Source organism: Podarcis vaucheri (genome assembly GCF_965113315.1).
Source record: "Podarcis vaucheri genome assembly, chromosome: 7".
Taxonomy (NCBI): domain Eukaryota; kingdom Metazoa; phylum Chordata; class Lepidosauria; order Squamata; family Lacertidae; genus Podarcis; species Podarcis vaucheri.
In genome coordinates, this window is record NC_138765.1 from 89,720,506 (window position 1) to 89,733,532 (window position 13,027).

Genomic DNA, 13,027 nt, shown 5'->3' on the forward strand with positions numbered 1-13,027 from the left:
AATCATAAACCCCCCACCCCCCTCTTCCTTTGCACACGGCACGTAGAGAGCGAAGGGGGCGGGACAAGCGTCGCTCCGCGTAGGAGAGAAGAGTGTGGAGTGACTACCCTTTTGACCAGTAAACGACAAAAGCGGTCGTACAAGAGGCGGTATCAACTGAGTAACAGCACTTTGAACCAATCGGGAAGAAAGAGTTTCCCGCCCATATTCTCTCCCCCTCCCCTGCTTGTTTGTTTGCGCGGAGAGAGAAAAATGGAGGTGGCGGCCTGCGCACGCGCGCGCGCGGGGGGTGTTCTTTCCCTCATATTCGAGGCGAGCGCTCGGTGGGTCTCTAGCCTGCGGACCTCATTAAGTCTCGCCATAAGACAATCGCGCCTTCTATTTCGTCTGAAAACGGAAGACATCAGGGGGAGGCGCTTCCACTCTCCCCCCCCCCCCGCCAAACTGCACAAACAAGGCGAAAAGTTTCCTCTGACGCAGAGCCCCTGGCAAAGGCCTCTCTTGTCGGCCGCCCTGCGATCCTCGGTTGGATGAAGGGCAGAGTAGAACTGTGGCAGCAGCAGCAGCTCCCCCTGCCGCGCCTTCTTCCGTGCAAGGAAGCCCCACCAAGGTCCTTCTGAGGAAACGGCTCTCTTGGCGCCCAGCGCCTCGGCGCAGCCCGGTCCGGCTTTACGCAGGTGTAGCGTCAAGTGAGAGAGACTTGCTCCCAGGAAAATGCGCAACGCATTGCATCCTTGCTATCTGTCCTGCCCTTCTATACATACACATGCTTGGTGGGGCGTCCTGTGAGCTGAAAAAGTATCTGGTCGGTTTATTACAGGAGTAATAATAGGGGGGCACGTGTGCTTCTCCCCATTTATTCCCACAACAACCCTGCGAGGAAGGTTAGGCAGAGAGCAAGTGGCCCAATTACAATAAGGTTCATGGCTAGTAGGGTGGCTCATAAAAAAACTTTAAAAAAAAAGTCAGCTGCAAAGGTCTTGCTACAGTAGGAATTATATAGCTATATCTAAAATTTCATGCATATCAGTTAATAAATTGACCTTCCATTGAATTGAAATTTCAGCCTTCATGACATAGGAAAACGGCCAAGTAAACAGCCATTTTCATCACTTTATGACCAATTCAGCTTTATTTTGTAGGAATTGTATTTTTTAAGAACAAGATGCTGAATATGATTTCCTTTATCCCAGCTATTTTCAATATATGTTTTTCTCTTATTTTATCTCAAAATATTAATATTCTGTCTTGTTCACAGGTGTGCAACTCTAATATTTTGATTGAAGAGTCTGAGGACAGTCTGTATTAAGTGAAAGACATTTAAGGAGTGAGAGCAATAGACTATTAGATAATGGCAGCTTCACCATCAATAGCCACAAGAATATCTACAGATCAACTGGCGTTTGGTCAGCCGGCCGATTTGCCTGTGAGCGTACTTCCAACAGAATTGGATATTGCTAAGTGCTTCTTGCATGAGAAACAAAAATGGATGATTGAAAACTCTGCAAAAAAGGAACCAGACAATTCTATTATTGCAGAGATTGTTGTGTCGAAAGTTGAAAGTGTTTACAAACGTGCATCCATACCAACAGTCCGAAAAGACACAATTAAGGCCCGTGTTCTGAAAGTGTATGAAAAGCGTCAAAGCATAATCAGAATACCAGCTGCCAGAAGGTATAAGAATCCAAAGTGTCCAAATCCCTATGATCTTTCAGACTTCTTCAAAAATAAGAAAGATGTGTTTCTGAAAGGAATTTCCTGTTTGTTCGAAGTTGTTGACAATGAGAATGTGCCAAAGATAGAGAGTGAATTTCTCAAAGATCAGCGATCCGTTCGGAAGATGACCATAAGTAGTACAGTGGATAAAGGCTACCAGGAAACAACAGCAGAAAGAGTTAAGTAAGAAAGCAGAGGGAACCAGGGCTGCAAAGGAATGACAACAATGAGAATCTCACTTTCAAATTGTTGCTGCTGATAATGTTGATATTGTTGATACTGGTGACTGTGGTGAAGATAAAGTTGAAACAATAGAGGAAGATATTTGTCCTGCAAATAATTCAGACTTATTTTTTAAGACTTATTAATTAAGACCTAAATTTAAGTGTCACACATAAATGGTGGAGAGAGCTGTCAAGGAGGTGACAAAAGCAAGCCAGAATGTAGTTGGTATGAAGTGATGTGATGCAACTATAAAGACATTAATGGAGAATTGGGCCAAATACCAGAAACAGGAATCGAAGGATTTTGTCCAAAAATAGTTCACATTCAAAGCTTTATTTTTTAATTTGTTCTTGAAGTAATGTAAATGTAACTTTACATGTCATTATTAGTATTAAGTTATGTCATAATAAAAGTTGGTATTCAATATTCACGTATCCAGTTGCTTAAATGTAGAAATAATAATGTTATAGGATCGTATGAGTCACATTTGGATTTAAACGTCAATACTATCATCATTAAAAGGGTTGTTTTTTTTAAAAAAAGTGCTGGTGTTGTATCAATTTGTATTCTGCATCTTTTATTGTTCGTTTAAAAAATGCAATTCCTGCAAAATAAAGCTGATTTGGTCATAAAGTGATGAAAATAGCTGTTTACTTGGCCGTTTTCCTATATCATGAAGGCTGAAATTTCAATTCAGTGGAGGAGGGTCAAGATATTAACTGATATGCATGAAATTTTAGATATAGCTATATAATCCCTATTGCAGTAAGATAAGACCTTTGGAACAGACATTTTGAAAAAAAGTTTTTTATGTACAGCCCTAATGGCCAGGTGGGGATTTGAACTCTGGTCTCCCAGGTTTTAGTGTGATGCTCTGCCCACTATATCACCCTGCCAGATGAGGGGCAGAGCTGGGAATTGGGAGACCCTGAATTTCACCTCACATAAGAGGTGACATAAAACTCTCAGCCTCTGCCTGACATGCACAGGGTGGGAATATTCCCCGCCCCCCATTATTATTTATACAGTTAAATTGTTTATATGCCAACTTTCCATATATACATCATGGCAACTTATCACACCAACAAAAATAAAACTAAAAAGGAAAAATAAAACTAAAAAGGGTAAATAATTCAAACTAATTCATTAAACCAAACCAACTAAGCTACAACCTCCTGTTCTGTGTCTAGCTCTGTCAAAAACAACTCTATAACAAATTCTCAATTATAAAAGGAAATATTTGCAAAGCTTCCTAAAAACAGAAGAGCAGCACCTCAACTTATTAATTTATTTAAAATATTTACAGGCTGCCATTATGGAGGGGGAAACTCACTTGAGGTGGTTTGCTTCAATAAAAAGGCAACAATTTTAAGGTGGGATAGTATACAAGTGAAGGAATGCAAGGGAAGTGCTTTGGACACTCTGGAAAGCACTATGCACAGAAACTCCCTATTCCCGGCAGTCATGCCTAGGGAGTGCAGAGTTCTGCAGGATTAACTTCTGAATAAAGATATATCCAGCAAAAGGTGTCTTACCAGACCACTTTGCTGAAGTGTTGGTCTTCCTTGGAAGCATAGGATGGCTATGTTGCTGTTGCATTAATATGATGTATTTGCACTTATGCAGTCATTAATAGTGAGGCTGTCCCAAGTTATGATACATGAAACACGCTTCTGAACTAAATTAGGAAGCCAACCAAGCACCTTTGTTGCTGCATGTCACTAATTTGGATGTAACTCCTGATTAGCACCCAACCATGGACACAATGCCCCATATGCAACTGACAGACGGAGAATTGGAAGTCCTTTTTACTTCTTTCATTCTTTCATGATTTTTTCTTCCTTCTCTTCTATCTTTTCCTACCTTTGCTCTTTTTGGTGTCTTCTACCCACCCCCAGAGTAGAAAGAGACAGAAGGAAATGGACATTGAGGAGTCTTTTTCCATTCTTGATCTAACCCAGGGGTCTGCAACCCGCGGCTCCGGAGCTGCATGTGGCTCTTTTACACCTTTGCCGCGGCTCCGGGGTGGATACTAGCGAGGGGAGGAGGCGCATTGTGCGCCCCGACACTCCCCACTGTGGCGGGCGCTGTACTGGCTGTGACGTCGCAATGGGGGTGGTGCGTGCGTTAGTCACGCACCGTCCCAATGTCACCTTCCCGCCCGCTGTCAGATCAGAGGGCAGCGGCGCGCATGCTTTAAATGTCGCAATGGTTTTGCGGCTCCCAGTTGTTGTTTTTCTTCGGAAACGGGTCCTAGTGGCTCTTTTTGTCTTAAAGGTTGCAGACCCCTGATCTAACCCCATCAGATCCAAGGCTAGTGACGGTGGATGAGTATGCTGATAACATACTAGCTACGTTTCGTGGAGACGACATTGGAGAAAGGGCATTGCAGCCTAGAGATGACAAGCTGAGAGGAAGGAGTATGAAGTACTCCAACCATAAGGTTCCGGCCTCTGCAACCTATCCCAACAATAATCAAATTAAGCTCCAATAAACAATCAGGGTGGTAAAAACAAAAAGCTCCAAAAGGATCTCTCCAGAATTAGGCAGATGCAATTCAAAGTAAGCAAGTATAAATTGATGCACACTGGGGCAAAACATCTACATTTCACATTTAGGGATAGTGTTGTACTCAGGTTTTGCTTGGTTTCAAATAAGGACATCTGGTGGTGTGAACAGAGATGAGCCATTGTACTGATTCAGCAGACTTTTCTTATGTTACATTCTTGCAGCAAAGCTTTTGAAACTTTCTCCCATCAAGAAACATTTTCCACATCAAGTTGGTTGCTGTGGGAATGAAATGTGAACAGTATGGATAGTGATAATTAAATTAGACCAAGAAGGTATGCAAAAAACAAACAAACCACAGTGGCTTTGTAAAACAGCAGTGATGAGACAATCAACAGGGAATGCTGCATTATAATTAGCCACTAGACACCAAATGTCATTAATACCCATTGATGGAACATGTTTATCTTTTAGCTATGCCAGTCTTCTATATGACAATTCTGAAGAGCACTGCCTTCTGATTATTCTTTATGCCACGGTAAATATACCTAGCTCCCCCATCCATTTATCATAGAACTTGTTTTTCACATATCTGATAATTTTCATTGCCCCTCTTTGAACCTGTTCCTTTATATTCTTTTTAAAATATGGTGCCTAAAGCAGGTCCCCGTCTAAAGTATGAACAGACAGAATAAAGTGGAATTATTTTCCACGACTTCAAAATTATGGTTCTCTTAATGCAGACAAAATCACATTAGGCTTGTTTTGCATTTGCATCTCATGGCTGACTCGTATTCAGCTTGAGATTTCCTATAATTCTGAGATCTTTTTCACATGTTCTGCTGCTAAGCCAAGTCTCCACCACCCTATAACTATGCACCTGATTTTTGCCTAAATGTATAAATTTAAATTTCTCTCTGTTGAATGCTATTATGTTAATTTTAAGGTAAAGGGACCCCTGACCATTAAGTCCAGTCGCAGACGACTCTGGGGTTGCGGCGCTCATCTCGCTTTATTGGCCGAGGGAGCCGGCGTACAGCTTCCGGGTCATGTGACCAGCATGACTAAGCCGCTTTTGGCGAACACACGGAAATGCCGTTTACCTTCCCGCCAGAGCGGTACCTATTTATCTGCTTGCACTTTGATGTGCTTTTGAACTGCTAGGTGGGCAGGAGCAGGGACCGAGCAACGGGAGCTCACCCCGTTGCGGGGATCCGAACCACCAATCTTCTGATCAGCAAGCCCTAGGCTCTGTGATTTAGACCACAGCATAACCTGCGTCCCTCTATGTTAATTTTAATATAGTCTAAATTCTATAAAAGTCATTCTGTCCCTTCTTCTGAGCTGTCACAAATTTTCCTAAGAATTCCCTCCTCCTGTGAAATAAGGTGCTGTTGTACATCTGTCCACTAGAGGGCAAATCAACACTTCAGAAATTTAAAGTGAGATTGCATATATTGATAAATTTTATTAATCATGGTTGTGCTATCAAAAGGTGTGTCACAAGTCACATTGAATACTTTTCTTTAAGTGGAAGGATGAGATATAGATATTTAAAAATGGATAAATAATTGCCATTAAATAAATAATGGTTCTAGATTCAGGTAGATAGCCGTGTTGGTCTGATGCAGTAGAAATAGATATATATATATTTTAAAAAAATTGTCCAGTAGCACCTTAGACACCAACTAAGTTTGTTCTTGATATGAGAACACGGAAGCTTATACCAAGAACAAACTTATTTGGTCTCTAAGGTGCTACTGGACAATTATTATTATTATTATTTATTTTTTATATATATCCTAAAGGTGTTAGCTTGTCAGGTCTGTTCCTGACCCAAGCGGAGTAGTTGTATACAGATTGTATATAGCATTGCGTTAATCTGCCAACTTCCTAACGCATCTTTTTCAGAAAAGGGGAAGTGGTGGCTTTCAGCTCCGCGCTCTAGTTGTCTCCCTGCCCTCCCGCCTCCATCTCCATCCCCCCAGCACAGTCACTCCCAGAGCCATAGTGCAAGTATGCAATGGCCCTCACAGTGTCAGCCTTTGTTTTATGGTGTGTTTTAAGCACATGGCTCCATTTGCTTCCAAACTGATGGGCATGAGACCATCCAAGTTTGGTCTTCTTAAAATTATGCTTTCATCCTGCCTCTGTCGGACACTCTGGTCAATATACCATGCCGGGTATAAATTGATAGATGTCATGCCTTAGTATTCCATACTTGGCCACTGACGGCTTATGACATTTTATATTTCATGCTTGCCAGAACAATGCTAACAAGTATAAAGCACTTTAATCTGAGGCTAACTTTCACATTCAAAAAACATGAAGTAAAATGCTGAGTTTGAAATGAGCACCAAAACTAGAAATTTCAGCAAGTTTCACACACCTGCAAATATTTGTGTCAGCTCTTATTTCACACCATTGCTAACATTTTCCAGGCAAAGATTCTCAACAGCATGAGACTCTACAGGTGCAAAGTCCTAACAGAGCAGTCCTAAGCATTTCTGCTCTGAAGCAGGTCCCATTGCTACAGGGCCAGGTTCAAGGTTCTTGTGTTAATTTACAAAACCCTTCACAATTTGGGTCCAGGATATCTTGAGGACCACCTTATTTCTTATCCCGATCACTGAGATATTGTGAAGAGTCTCTTTTGGCGGTTCCTCAAAGTGAAGAGTGCGGCCCCCAGCTCCCAGAATTTGTGCATTCTGTGTGGTGAGCTCAACCAGGTGGAAGTCTCTCCCAACTGAGATCAGACAGACCCCCTTCTTGCTGGGGGTGCAAGACTGAGCCTTTCTTGCTCCAGCGGGCATTTTAAGATAGTGTTCAGTTTTATGACAAACCTTTTATTTTATTGTTTTGTTTTCTGTGGTCTGTATTTTTGTACACTGCTTAGAAATGTGAATGACTTAATATATTAATGTCTTAAGTAAATAAATTATGGACAGATTGATTTCAGTGCAGCTTACAGTGCAGCTTACTTCCTGGTAAATGGGCACAGGATTTGCAGCCTAGTAATTCCAAGTCAGTTTCTACCCCTGCATGAGAGCTGAAGAGAATTCACTAGGAAATAACAATACTGAACCGCCATGGGGAGCTTCCATCTGTCCGAAGCTCTTCTCCCAGCTGACATTAGCCAGCCTTGTGGAACCCGCCTGCATAACTTGCGGCTCATTCCATTTGTGCATCCTGCCAGAGCTAGCTGTCGGGCCAGAGGCCTTCACAATAGGTTGCATTCAGAGGATTCTGCCGCACCTGCCCCTTTGGGAGAGGAGCCAGTATCTGCGGCAAAGCCCCGTGGCATCAAAGGTCAGGGCAGGGACGAGAGCAGCTGAAAGGCCACCAAGCCCAAGCAAAGCGGAAGTGAAGTTCTGGATTCTGTGGAAGGCAGGGGGAGAGACATTTGCTCCACGGTCACCCCCCAACACCTGTTGAGTCAGCTCACTTGGGGTGTTCTTTTCCACTTTGATATTCTGAAGGCCATAAAACAAGTCAGTGGGTTGTAAGCATATAAGGGAACATGGGAGGTTAACTCCAAGGAGTGTGGGGAAGGCATGTGGGGTGGGGGAAACAGCTGCTCTCTTGTCTTTTAGTCAGAGGCTTTGACCCAGCCTTTGCCAACCGGGTGCCCTCCATATGTTTTGGCTTACAACTCCCAGCAGCCCCAGCCAGCACGACTGCATACCCTCCAAGTGTCCTTTTCCCCCCGGGAGATTCTCAGAATTATGAAAGCCATCCTGGCTTTTGATTTGATCCTGGGATGTCCCTATTTTCCCTGTCAGTCCCGCTGCCACCAAGCTCAGGGAGGAAGATGAGTTGGTGCTTGTCCTGGGCAGCAGCAGCAGCAGGGGTGGTGGCTGCGAGGGAGCACCCCGTGGTCTCTCTGTGGCCTCTCCAAGACTGCCACCGCTGGCCTCCTCCCTTGGGCAGCTCCTAGCAGCTGCTGGAGAACGGGCGAGGGGAAGGAGAGGCTGCTGCCGCCTCAGATAATGGGCTGGCTCTGAGGTGCAGGCAGAGGACATTTTGTAAAAGAATGCTTTGTGTGTCCACTTTGTGCATCTTGCCCCTTTCTGAAATTTATTTATTGGTGTGTGCTTTTATTTTTGTAAATCTACCAAAGAATAAAATAAAATAGGGATTGAGAGGTTTTCTCAGCACGGTGAAGGCATAGGAGGCAACCCCTAAGGGCCAAGGTTCCTTTAGCGGCATAGTGTGGGTGGCCAGCACCCAGGGCGGATAAGCCGCCACTGGAGCGCTCCCCCCACCAGAGTCAAGGGGGGGGGCACACTGTGCAGCCTGCTTGACCATGCAGTGGGGAGCCCAGCTGGCCAATGTGACTCTTGGCAGACAAATCCATCCGATGCCCACAGAGAGGAGCCATGTTGTGGTTGCCCCTTGCCCGCCTCCCTCTCTCCATGCCCACTCATGGTGGGCCTGGGCTGCTCTCCTGCCTTCGCTGGGGTGGGGCAGGGATCCCTGTAGAAGCCAGCGCCTGTGTGGGGGCAACTGGTTGCGCCCAGGGCCATGCCCCCTGCACCTCCCACTACACCACTGGGTCCCTTCGGCTCCCCCAATAAAATATTTAAGGGTGTCAGCCCCCCCACAACGTTGATGGGCATTGCCATTCAAATGGTGTTTGTGTGTCGTGTTATGTAATTGATTATATGGGGCAGGACTTACCTGCCCCCCCTTATTTTCTTCAAGCCGGCACCCCTGGGGGGAGGACATGTGTGCTGCGCCCCATTGATGAAGTTGTGGTGGCACTTGCCCTTCTGATAGGAAATGCTCCGTGGGGGGTGGGAGACAAGAATGAGGGGCCAAGGAGGGTCATTTGGGGGAGTGAGAAAAGCCCCTATTTTCATCTGAGGAATGTTGGAGGGTCTGTGAATGTCCAAAGCATCTGAAGCGCACCAGGTTGGCAAAGGCAGCCTTCCAAGCCCAATTCTTTTCATCTGAACTGCAAGGTTTCTGCGCAAACACTCTCATTTCTAAAAACAAACACAATTTTAAGAAAATAAGTGAAGTTACATATCAAAAGTTCAATAACTTTGAGCTGTGTCTCAATGACTCCATTCTGAATATCAGTTGCATTAGATATAACCCTGTTGTGCTAAAGTGAAATAAAGAGACTCCATTTTTTATCATCACTCAGATTTTAATTTCAACCAGGGCTCAACCCCAGAAACTATTTTCAGTGCTGAGATGCAGACGTTTAATATTTGAATAAATGTAATAAGGTTCCTTCTTTTGGTGTGTGCAAAGGGCCATTAAACCACAACTAGTTCTTGTACATCTGGGATCTGAGAGAAGGGCATCTAGGCCAGGGGTTCCCAGAATCCCCTCCCCCCACCCTAGAGCACTTGAACATTGCTGAGGATCTTGGCAGACCACTTCATGATTTTTCTGCCTGTTGTAGCAGCAGCTGTAATTCCATAGAATCCAATAAACTACAGTGGTGCCTCGCAAGACGAAATTAATCCGTTCGTCTTGCGGTTTTTTTGTCTTGCGAAGCACGACTATTAGCGGCTTAGCAGCTATTAGCGCCTTAGCGCCTTAGCGGCTTTTAACGGCTTCGCGGCTTTAAGAAAAAGGAAACAAACTCGTAAGAACTCGCAAGACGTTTCGTCTTGCGGAACGACTCAAAAAACGGAAAACTCTTTCATCTTGTGTGTTTTTCGACTTGCGAGGCATTCGTCTTGCGAGGTACCACTGGACAACATTCTGGAACTTCCTGCCTATTGAGAGCAGGGAGGCATCTTCCCTGTTCTCTTTTTGGTACCTGCCTATCCAGACGTGTATAACGTTGGTGTATGTTTTAAACTGGTTTCAGATGCTGGTTTTTTCTTTTAAATGTTTTAAAATATTGTTTTTGCTGTTTTTACTGCTAGTTTTATTGTTTTATTCTCTTTGTGGCGCCCGCCCTGTGGAATGCCCTCCCATCGGATGTCAAGGTGATGGATAACTACCTGACATTCAGAAGACATCTTAAGGCGGCCCTATTCAGGGAAGCTTTTAATGTATGATATTTTAGTGTTTTTGGGTTTCTGTGGAAGCCGCCCAGAGTGGCTGGGGAAACCCAGCCAGATGGGCGGGGTACAAATAATAAATTATTATTATTATTATTATTATTATTATTATTATTATTATTATTATTATTTGTAAACCACTTTTTAAAAAACAATCAAACAGGGTATACTTTTTATTAAATAAATAAATAAGAAATAAAAGAAGCCACAAGAATACAATAACCAAGACAAATGTTTAATACGCTGGATGTGCCATCTCCCATCTTAAACCGCACATCCATGAACATGCCATGGACCACCTGAATGAAGCTTGTGGGCCACTGGTGGTTCGTGGACAACAGTCTGGAAACCCTGGCTATCAGAGGGAACCTTGCCGTGAGGTCAGCATGCTTGTGGAGGAGCAAAGATAAGGAGAAGACTGCCACTCCCATTGTCCCTGACCACTGGCCATGCTGGCTGGGATTGATGGGAGTTGGAGTCCATCCGCATTTTGAGGGTCTCAGGCTTCCCCATCCCCAGGCACTTGAGGATGACGTGTTGGGTTAGGCATCTTTGCAGCTTCCACTACCAGTCAGCCAGAGCCAACTGGTTCCACCCCCTGAGTCAGGGGCCTGACAGCATGTATCCAGAAGTGAATGGGACAGACCTATCCCGTTATTCAGGTTGACCCATGACATTTTGGTGCCCCAGACACTAATCGCCCATCCAAGCAGTGTAGGAATGAAAAATCATGGGAGACGAGAGAGGCAGGTGTAGCTAGGCGTCTGTCAGGGCGGGCCCTGAGAGCCTATTTTATGGAATATTGCAAGCATTGCCCCAGGTGGGCCTGTGGTTGATTGGTTGATACATACACACAGAAACTTGTAATTGGTTAACATAAGTACTAAGGCGGGAATTACATCTGAAAGGTGGGGATTACATGTGATCATTTATCATTGATGGAGAGAAGGCTGAGAATCGGAGCTAGAACTAGACAGGCGTGAAGCCTCCTAATTGAATTGTAACTAGGGATTAATTGGCACAAACAATATAACAATCGGGTTCTGTATATGCGGTCAGCTAGGCATGGAGAGCAGGTACAGTTTGTTTTCCATGAGCTTGGGATGTCTGTTACTTAATGATTGATCATAGCATGAGACAATGTAATAATCAAGTTCTGTGAATGTGGTCAGCTAGGCGTGAAGAGCAGGTTCGTACAATGTGTGCAAAAGCAGGGAAAAGCCTACAAGCAGAACTTCTCAGAAAGCATGAGAAAAGAGGAGCAAGGCTTCCCCAAAATGGAGCAGTTTTGTGCAGAAAGAGACTTAACAGTTATGTGCAGAAAGAAGACTTCCCTTTATCTCCCCCTTTCTTTTCTTGTTTGCGAGGCATTCTGGGTAAATAAGGCAAAAATATTTCAGGATTAGTGGTGTGCCAACAAATGCCCAAAATAAGTTCGCCAGGGTCGATGGGACAAAAATATTTCGGGATACGTGGTTTGCCAACGCATGCCCAAAATAAGTCCGTCCAGGATCGATGGGACAAGAATACTTCGGGATACGTGGTTTGCCAACGCATGCCCAAAATAAATCCGTCCACATCTCACCTTAGGTTTACTGTTGGTGTTGCCATTTCGCAAAGTAGGCAGCAAGGAGTTTATTAGGTGGTTGAGGGGGAGAGAGAAGCCGAGAGAAAAGACTTATGAGGCCAGGAACGCATTGAAGGAAGCAACATAACAAAATTAAGATGCATATAATGACAAGGGCATATTGAAAGAGATTACGAAGCCAAGTAAGATTAGGTCAAATGAGAGATCTGCTTTTGGATGGCTTTGGAATTATCAGTAATATTGAAACAGCACATGTTGTCCACTTTTTCACAGCCATAATGATGAAGCATCAGCAAATAGTGATAGCAGAACGATTTTGTAAAAGTCCATAGTGAAATTCACTCTGTTCTTTATTCAAAAGGTGAGAAGCTTGTGAAGTAAAGTTCAGGGCTTCTTCTGCAGAACAAGCTAAAGAATTAATGTTCATACGATTCGGTACAGCCAATCCAGGGACTCCTAAGAGAAAAACAGCTAAAGAGATATATTCAGACCTACTGAAAAAGGAGACAAAAGCATCACAATCGTTAGTCAATTTCACAAAGCGGCGATATCAAGAATGGGATAAAGGATCCAGAACACCAGGAATAACCTGGATTCCTTCTTTGGTCGCAGAAAATTTTGGTAAAATTAAGCCTGCGACTTTAGGAGGTAATTGGGTGGTCATAAGCACAATTTCACCAGGTAAAACAGTGTCTTTGGTTTTTTGATTAATTAAGTCGATGGTAAAATCAGAGCGTGTATCCTTTGAGATGGTTTTAATAGTGGAGACTAACGGCGGAGGGGGGGGGCTCCCTATTTGTCCTGGCCCGGGAGTGGGGCCCCTAAGGAGTTTCCCGAACTCCTGCACTGATTTGCCCAATGATAGCCTTTACCGCACTTTGGGCATTTCTTGGAAGGTTTAGCCTTATTGGCATCACCATTCCTGTGCGCCCCACCGCCAGGTGCTCTGCATTCTTTTGCAAAA

General features: G+C 44.1%; 1 long non-coding RNA gene across 3 annotated transcripts in view; it reads left to right on the forward strand.

Moving 5' to 3' along the window:
* Positions 1-7: 7 nt before the first annotated feature.
* LOC309536508 overlaps positions 8-13,027 on the forward strand; it is a 118,086-nt gene continuing 105,066 nt past the window's right edge. For 2 of the 3 annotated variants that reach the window (XR_014221541.1, XR_014221542.1), the window contains exons 1-2: positions 30-323; positions 1,259-2,415. This is a non-coding gene — a long non-coding RNA (uncharacterized lncRNA). Of the gene's footprint in view, positions 324-1,258; positions 2,416-13,027 lie in introns of those variants that run through there. The other variant, XR_014221540.1, reaches the window with a different exon arrangement.